Below are 9,849 nucleotides of genomic sequence, written 5' to 3' on the forward strand. Positions count from 1 at the left end.
CGCACCTAACAGATTTTGAGCGCCACATGAGGGGACGCCGGTTTTTTTTTTTTTTTTTTTTTTTTTCTTTTTCCCTTTGCCTCTGTTTTGCTTTTGCTTCGCTAATACAGCCCGACAGGCTTTTGATAAAGCTCGATCGGAATGCTCAGAGGAGCCCGGAGCCACTGCCGATTGTGGGTCTCCGGAGGACCCTCAGGGCTCTAATTCTGATTCTGATTCGGAAGGTTCAGAAGAGGAGGTTGTCTTCGCTAAACAGGACCCTCCTGCACAGCTTAAAGAGGAATTCAGGGCTCAGGAAGATAAAAAGGGGAACCAAACACCACCCTGCCCGAGCTACTCCGCCTTACGGGAGGAGCTTAAGCCCTTCCGCCCTTTGGCAAGTTCACGTTCCTTCCACCAGAGGGTATGGTCGCGGCTTCCTTTTGAGTGTTCCGGTCTCCATGCATTCCCGGTACAAGTAGGAGGCAGGGGAGGAGGAGGATATTATGAGCCCTTAGAAATTAAACAACTTAAAGCTATCAAGGACGCAGTTTCAGCTTATGGGCCCAATGCGCCATTTACCATGGCGCTTTTAGAGGCATTGGCAGGTCTGCTTTTAACTCCTGGAGATTGGACCCAGCTGGCACGCGCCTGCCTCTCCCCCGGACAATATTTAGATTGGAAGTCCTGGAATGAGGAATTCTGTGTAGAGCAGGCGGCAGCCAACAGGGAAAATAACCAGAGAGAGTGGAACAGGGATATGCTATTAGGGCGAGGAGCCTTTGAGGAAGATCAAACTCAATACCCTCGCCAGGTTTATGAACAAATTAGCCGCTGTGGCCTCCAGGCCTGGAGACGGCTGGCTGGAAAGGGAGAACATACGGGTCACCTTACAAAAATTATACAAGGGCAGGGAGAGCCATTTTCAGACTTTGTGGCCCGCATGCTTGAGGCCGCTAACAGGATTTTTCCAGATGCTGAGGCGGCTCACCCTCTCATAAAACAATTGATTTTTGAACAGTGCACTAAGGAGTGCCGTGATGTCCTAAGAACTAACAAAAATAGGTCCTTAGAAGAGTGGACACGCCTGTGCCGTGAATTGGGTGGCCACGGCCTAACGCCCAAAGGAAGAATATCATTGGCACTCTTTACCATAAATTTTTTAAACCTTAATCACAATAATCATTCCCCTGCCATGGAACACAATAACCCGTCCCCGGCCGACAAAGGGCTGGTGAGATGGAAAGATGTCCTTACAGGACAATGGATGGGCCTGGATCCAGTGATTAGCTGGACCCGAGGTGCGGTTTGTGTCTTCCCACAGGAACCAGGCTGCGAACCGCTGTGGGTCCCGGAAAGATTGACACGAGCAGTAAACTCCCCACCAGTTCCTGAGAAAGCACAGGAGGATAAGCCCGCGGACACAAGTCAACTCGACCCTTCTGGGACCGACGCTCAGCGCCCGAGACCATCTACAAACTAAAATGTCTGGTTTGGAGCCTTTTCTATTCTGTGGGTTCCTATTAATCACCCCTGTTCGCACAAATTTGACCAACACTGTTAAAAATATGACAGCTTGGCTGCAAGACACCTACCTACCTAAGTTTCACAATTTGTCCCTCATATCTCCTGGCCCAACCTGACTACTTGGATCCTGATTGCCGTGGCCTTCCTAGTGGGACTTGTGGTTATTAAATGCTTGTTAGATCGCCTATCACAGCCATGGCAGCCATGCAAATGGCAGCAGGTGGCCCATCAGGCCAGCAGGCCGCTGCATATCTCCTTCACATTGCAGAACATCAGCTATAAGAGCTGAGTGGGCAAGCCAATGACGGGTAAGACGGGAAAAGCCCTCCCGGTCAACCTAAGACAGGCTCCACTCAGATATACATGGCCTGTAAGGCCAGGGGTCCCTCCCGGAGTCAAATTATTGGCATTGAGATGCGAGACCAAGGGTACTGCAGTGCCATCCGCCCCAAAGGTTGGGGGGAAGGCAGGAATGAATGTCTATATGCATCCAGGTTCGGTTCACAAAAGCCTGGCCCTGCGAAAAAATGAACTACTCACCTTGAGCATGGTCCTGGCGCAAGGATATGCACAAAACAGGGTGATGCACAGCAGGGTATAGACCTCTACATTCTCTCATGCCTCGGCCTACAAGGTAGGCCCACTCCTAGGTGTCTAACAGCAACAAGGTCATAGACACCTTGGAGGGACCCACAGACCATCCTATTTTAATAAATAAAAAAGGGGGAGATGTGGGAAGCCGCCTATGAATGGCGCCCATTTCCTGCTTCCGGGTTCTTCCTGGCCTGAACAAGCCCGCCAAATTGTCATATCTGCCCAGTTACCCGTGACGCTAGCCTATCAGCTTGTTAGGCGCGCTTCTCTGTGATTGGATACTGCTTCCCCTTATAAGAGGTTGTTCCTGCCCCCAACGGCGGAAGAGGAACCAACGTTGAGGGTGGCGGACCTTGTTAGGTCCGGTTCGCTGTACGCAATAAAGTTTGAGAGCTGATCCTGCTCGAGTTTGGTCTCCTGTCTCCCGCGGCTCCGGTCAACTATAATATGATATTCTTAATTATTTTGAGAGTATAACCAATAGAAGTTTAGGTGAATAAAGTGGTATATTCAATTTTAGTTTATTTTTTGAGTATTCTTAGTAGATTCTCCATAATGGTTGTAGTAGTTTATGTTCCTGTCAACCATATATGAAGGTTCCATTTTCTTTATACCTTTGCCAGTATTCACTCTGGTGATAGCTTTTCTGACTGAGCTAAGATGTTTTGATTTGTATTTCCGTAATGACCAAAAATATTGATCTTTGTTCAAGTACATTTTTGTCATTTGTACTTCTTCTTTAGAGAAATATGTTATCCATTTATTGCCTCCTCTTATAATTGTATAATTAGTAAAATTTTTTTAGTATGTTATGTTTTCTAAATTAAAGTATTTTAGATAGATAGTCCTGTATTATAAGAGTAGCCAGTAAAAAATTTCTACCCATTTTCTGGGTTATCTTTTCACTTGATTGTTTTCCTTGATGGGAAGAAGTTTTTAAAATTATAAAATAATCCTTTTCATTGATTCTTGATATTATTTGTTATATTGCTGAAGTTCTATGTAAGAATTCTTTGTTCCTATGACTTCAAGTGTTTCCTCTAAGTTATTTTCAAGTAGTTTCAAAATTTTTATGGTTTTCTTTAGGTCTTTAAGATAGAGTCAAATGTTAAAAAGTAAGATAGCGCCCTCTGCATACAGTGATGATAGTAAATCAAATGAAGGATCCAATTGAAAGAGCACCTGGTATTCAGGTAAAAGTAAAACAACCTAGAAATTTTAAAATGACATTATGCCATAAAGTGTAAAATAATTATGCATGAGTTGCTTTACTGACAAATTACTTAAAAATTATTAACTCCAGAAGAGGAGACAAATCTCTCCTCCAGAAGTATTTCAAATAATTTAAATAGATATTCTACCTTTACAATAGGGTTTAGGGTGAGGTAAGAGCCCAGGGATAGCCCTAGTGTACACCGTGGAAAGTAAGGAGGAATAAGAAACATAAGCCTTTGAGATCAACAAGAACTCATGAGTCTGCTGTTAGTTTGAATGACTTATTCCACCAACTTTAAGCATTTGAATGTTGCCCTGAGTATAGTGTATACTACCAAACAGGGCTAGTAGAGGGAGTTGGAATGGCAATGAATGTCTGAGAAAAAGACTGTATTTTATGTGTTGTCACACCAAAACAATTGTCACATGTGTGTGTCATGTGTGTACATATGTATATGTCATGAGAGAGAAAGCAAGTGAGCGATAGAGAGACAGAGAGAGGAGTGGGAGAAAGATTGACAAAGAGAATGAAAGGTAACTCATGGTATATGAAATTAGAAATATGCCATCAAAATTAAAATTTAAAGCAATTTAAAATTTAGAAAAATATTTCAAACAAGTAAAAGAGATACATGAAATATTTTTCTACTATTATATATAAATTATAATTTTGTCACATAAATACAGTGAATACTACATCACTTTGCATCTACAGATGTTTAATAAATAATACTCATTCAAGTTTATTGTGACTTCTTAGAAGAGGTGACGTTGTGGAGTGGTTCTTCACTTCTGCATATTATTTTAAGCACTTTAAATATGGAAATTTATGTATATGACAATTGTGTAATTTTAAATGATGCTTCTGTTGATGAAGACCCAGTTGGTCATGTGGGGAAACAATGGAAAAACTATCTTTTTTTTTACCAATTAAAAGATCAAGAGAATAAGAATTTTAATAAGCCTCCTGGGAGACATGTCTTATCTGTCTTTGATAAATACATGATTATAAGGACAAATTATATGAGTAGCAATAATTTCCTAGTAATGTGATCATTAAAAGATCTCCCAACTGCAATATATCAGTATTAATTGGGGACAGATTATCATTTTAGTGGCATGCTCAAGTCATTTCCATATTTCAATACTTCATGAATACCTGAATATTCTTAATGAAGTGATTACTTTTCAAAAGATTTTTTAGTGTGATGTTCTTCACATGGTTGTTTATTTAAAAAAAAAGTAAAATATAGAATTATCCATTGCTGATAAAAATCATTTGAGAAGTTTACTAGAGAAAGAAAATAAAGTATTACTTTTAGTGATTTTTGGATTTAGAAAGACTTTAGTATTTCTTGTAATTATGCTGTATATTACCAATGATAGCATGTAAGCAAAATAAAATTACTGTGAGATGTGCATTGTGAATCATTAATGTAAATTTTAGGACATAGATTTTAAGGAGCAATAATATAGGCAATTTTCTTGCCTGGCTTCACACACACACACACACACACACACACACACACACACACACACATATAATTTTTTTTTATGAAAATCAAGCAGTAAGTTCTCTCACTGTCTTCCTTGGCTCCTGTAAAGGTAGTTTGGTGTGCACATAGCTATTTTAAATTGATGTGCTATAAGAAGATGAGATGATCTGATCACCGGAGAGCAATGGTCAGCTGTTATTTCACGAGTCAGTCAGGACATAGTGTGTCAGGGGCACAATTTAAAGAAGAAAACATTGTTTTCAGTTTTTCTTTTTTATTCATGTGTGTTTGCAACATGTAAGTATTACATCTTGGGGGAAATTGAAGCATGTACATAGTGCAATCTTTTTCTAATCCCCTTCTCTTGGTTCCTCCCTCTTCACGCCATTTCTTATTCTGTCTCCCTACTTCACATTATATTTTTTTAAACTTATATTCTGGGTTTTTCATGTAAGAGAAGCCATGCAATATTTAAACTTACGTGTGATAAATTTAATTTAACATTAGGATCTATCTCCAGCTGCACAGTTTTCTTGTAAATAGTATTTCCCCCAAAGAGTTAAGGGCAATGATACAAGCATGTCTGTGCTTATCATAGTACAATTTATAATAGCTAAATCTTATAAATGACCTACTTGTCCATCAGCAGATGAGTGAATAACAAAAATGTAGTATTTATACTCAAAGCATGACTACTATGCCACGAAAACGGTTAAACTGAGACATTTGTAGGAAAAAGAATTTATTGTGGTCCACACTTTCAACAGTTGCAGTACATTTTATCTATCTGTACAGCAGTAACTTCACATCAGAGGATCGTGGCATATTAATGCTGCTCACCTCATGACAGACAGTTGGAGAAAGAGAGTAGGAAGAACCAGAAAGGAAGAAAAAGGCAGGAAGACATGAGTACACTATTCCCTGTCACACACCCACAGTGACCCACCTCTTCCAACAGGCTGCACCTCCTAACAGCGCAGGCAGCTATGAATTCATCAGTCACCCTTGATGTTCTCCCTTGGCACAGTCGCTTTCCAAAAGGCCCACCTATGGAGTCAGGAAAATTCTAGGGGACACGAGGATTTCATAGCCTACCTTTTCTTTTCAAATACAAAGTGTTTGTTTCATTTGAAATACTTGGACACTATTATTCAGAATCTCTGTTGGCTGTCTTCTCAGTGTGCTACTAGTGATAGTATTTGCATAATCATTTATTTATGGATGCTCAAAGGTTGTTTCTCCCATCTTAAACTGCTGTCAGGTTTCAATGTTTTGATTCTAATATCTTATTTAGTCTTCTCAGACACTTGTGGCTGGTGTTACTATTCTAACTTTGGGTAAACACAAATAAACACAGAGAAGTTGAATAACCTATTCAAGGTCATGCAAGAGAGTTGTAGAGCCAAACCAGTAGTATTCCCTTTGTTGCATGATTTCTCCATAACATTTTGTATGTGTGTGTGTGTGTGTGTGTGTGTGTGTGTGTGTGTGTGTGTGTGTTATGTGTGTGTTCTTTTTGTGAGACAAGGTTTCTCACTAAACAGTTCAGGATGGCCTTGAGCTCATTCTGTAGCTCAGGCTAGTCTCAAACTCTAAGTGATCTTTCTGCGTCAGCTTCCTGAGCCCCAAAATTACAGGCATGTACCACTATGCCCAGATAGTTCTAAAATTTGAACTCGACAATTTCAATGTTTTTTGAGGAAAATGTTTTCTTGTAGTAATTTATTTACGCAACACTGAAAGTTTATTATTCTCTATATTATCTAAATGTTCAGGACAGGATTTAGTTTAACAGCATAAGCACCTGCTTGGCACCTGTGAGGTTGTGAAATTGATCCCTGGTATAAATAAATAAATAAATAAATAAATGTTTCATTAGGCCATATCATTTGTTTTTCTTATATTCTGTAATGAGGATACCTTAATTTTGGAACTTATTGTCTTATTTTGGTAGTTAAAAATGTATCTAAATTTTTGGTCAATCTATACTCTTTGTTATAGAAAATTGATAAATGTAAGGCTTGCCTTATCTTATGAAATGACAAAATTGGCCATATCATTATGTCTTTAGCTGGTCAAACTATATTTTTCTGCTGATAAATTTTTAAATATTTGCATGGTTTACACTGACATCATGGCCAATAGCCAGATACCACCAGCACTCAACAAAAGTCCCCACAGTGCCCTAAGAAACAAAAATGAAATTAACTGGCAGTGAAATGAGCATAGTTTTATACTGTACTAAGGTAAAATCTTTAACTGCTAACAGGTCATTCCTCCAAATAACAAGTATACTAGTTATTTAATAATTGTCAGATTTCCTCCTCCACACAAGCTCCAGTTGTAATTTGCATAGGTAGCTTTCTTGTGTAAGAATGTAGACAATAAAAAAGGCCTTATCAGTTGGCACACTTGAGCTGGTAATTATATTTTTCACACTATATCAATTTGGTCAAACTTTTATTGCACAAACTGAGAAAAAATGGAATGAAATTTGAGTTTCTGTTCTTTGTTGTCCCTTGCCTTTGAAACTGAACCAGGTGTTGTTTGCTCATTTATAGTTTCAAAAGTCTACTACTCCAAATTAATTCTCATTGTTTTTTCCATCTTGTCCAACACACCCAATGTGAAATTCTCCACATTGTAGAGCCCCAATAGGTTCTTTCTGTTTTCCTGCACATGGATTGTTCAGTTCTCTGATCTAATCAGTCCTATACTTCCAAGCCTACCAGAAATATTGTCTGCTGAATTAAACTTGCTCCCAGCTCTTCTAAGCAATGTGCTCATCTCTGTTCTGTGGTGGTTTCTTGGGTCCTCTCATCCTTCAGTGCATTTTATCTATTAACCTGTGCACACACACAGACACTTCCATCACTGACAGGGAGAACCTTCAAAACAAAACTTTTGTTCACTCATTCACTGTGTATGTTTGTCACTTTTCCCATTTCTGCATTAGTATCATTTGATAACAGCTATTGGCTCACAGAGAGTTTCTGTTGTTTCTCCTTCAAGATTACTGCTTGTTTGATGGTATTTATCATGGTTATATTTCATAGTCATATTTTTGTCCTATTTTTATATATACATTATGTGTATCCTCTATTAAAGTGATAAATACTTCAAATATGTGAATATTTATCTTACTAATTGCATGTTCATATGTTTGCTTGTGGTATTTAATTTTGGTTCCGTTTGACAAGTGCTATGGTGAATTTCATCCAGGGAATTCATACATTACATGCTCAGTGGTGGTTTTTATCTGTTTTTGTTTTGAGACAATGCCTATATAATTCTCTCAAGTGTCAGATTGAACTCAAAATTGCAGTCAACCTGTCCCAGCACTGGATTAGACACATGCACCTGGCTCCTGTTTTACTTAGTATTGCTTCCTCTGAACCTACTAGTATATTGTTCAGTTTTAAACAGACTCAGAGAAATTCTTTCTAAAATAATGTTTTAAAGTCATTCAAAAGCCAGTATGACAGATTGCTGATTATGCTTATATTTTAGGCTCTATAGTGTATCTTAAAAATTGTTTGACCACCAAAGATAAGTATAATTGTCTTCATTGGTGAATCTTATATTGTAAAGATACAAATGTTATGTATAAACTAATTTTCAACTAATTAAATACATATAAACTAATAATTCCCATTACTGTATTGATAATTTTATTGAAAATAAAAGAGCAGTGTGGAATGTAATTGGACTTCATCACTTGTTTTTATAAAACAAATGACCAGTTTTTTTTTAGATATCTTACCCTGAGTTTTACTTAAAATAGCACCTCCCCAATTACTTCATGCACTCTACTAGGTTGACTCTATGGAACATGCTAACTAATGGTTATATTTTAATATTCTGTTCTTTCACCAGTAACACTGATAGATTATTATTGTCATATTTCCAATATATTTGCTTATTTTGCTGAATGATGTATAACTTGGAGACATGCCTATCTAATTCATAAGGTGCCCAGACTGAATTCAAACTTGCATTCAACCTGTCCCAGCACTGGATTAGACACATGGACCAGAATCCTGTTTTCCTTATTATTGCTTTCTCTGAAGCCACTAGTATGTTGTTCAGTTTTAGCTCATACGGCTAGTAATTTTTTACTTGCTTCTTAATATAAAGAATTTTGTTGGAAGAATTAATAGAGAAAAGATGATCCAAAATTTTATTTCTATAAAGAATGTGATCACCTAGAAGAGAGTAAGGAAAGGAAAAATTTTGAGCAGAGATTTAAAGTTCCTATCATTGGAAGTGAGATATTGGTGACTGCATGATATAATCACAGTGTCACCATTATGTCAGAAAATTCCTTTAGTATCTTGTAAACAAATGATTTTAATTTATTTAAGTAAATATAGCATTTTCTATTTTATAATTCTTATGTAGTTACTGTATATTTTATAAGTAATGAGTAAATGTTATTATGTCATTATTAGCACGTAAGTTTCATACTTTATTCCCATTTCCTGGAGTGTTATGCAGTGCCTTTTTTCCTGCTCAAGATCTTACAGGGAACTGTGTTATATTGAATAATTATGCCTCCTTAGTTTTTTCTATGTCACTCAGACTTTTCTGTTTTTGGCTATTTTGACAATTTTGTAGCATATTTGTAAGGTGACTGTCACATGGAAATTTCTTTGTGTTCCTGGGGATCAAACTTAGAGTCTTTGCAGTGAACTAAATCCCCAGTCTGTTTTATTTTGTTTTGTTTTTCTCCCTTTTCGCTGAGTTGCATAAGCTGAGCTTGATCTTGAGATCCTCCTTCCTCAGTTTCCAAAGTGAGGAAATTAGATGTATGCATCAACAAATTGCCTCAAATCTCTTTTAACTTTTTCTTTTCTTGTTAAACAAGGGTTATATATTCTAGGGTGGAATTTATTCCAAAAAGAGAAAATATAGTTATCCTTTCATATCAAGGGCAAGTATTATTAATATAACATATCATTAATAACAAAATTATACATCCTTTGCCTCTTACCTACCTGTGGAAGAAAGTTATTATGCTCAGTTCATACTTCAAAGA

The sequence above is a fragment of the Cavia porcellus genome, unplaced genomic scaffold, assembly GCF_034190915.1.
Source record: "Cavia porcellus strain 051 isolate PalLab524CR breed Dunkin Hartley unplaced genomic scaffold, mCavPor4.1 scaffold_15, whole genome shotgun sequence".
Classification (NCBI taxonomy): Eukaryota; Metazoa; Chordata; class Mammalia; order Rodentia; family Caviidae; genus Cavia; species Cavia porcellus.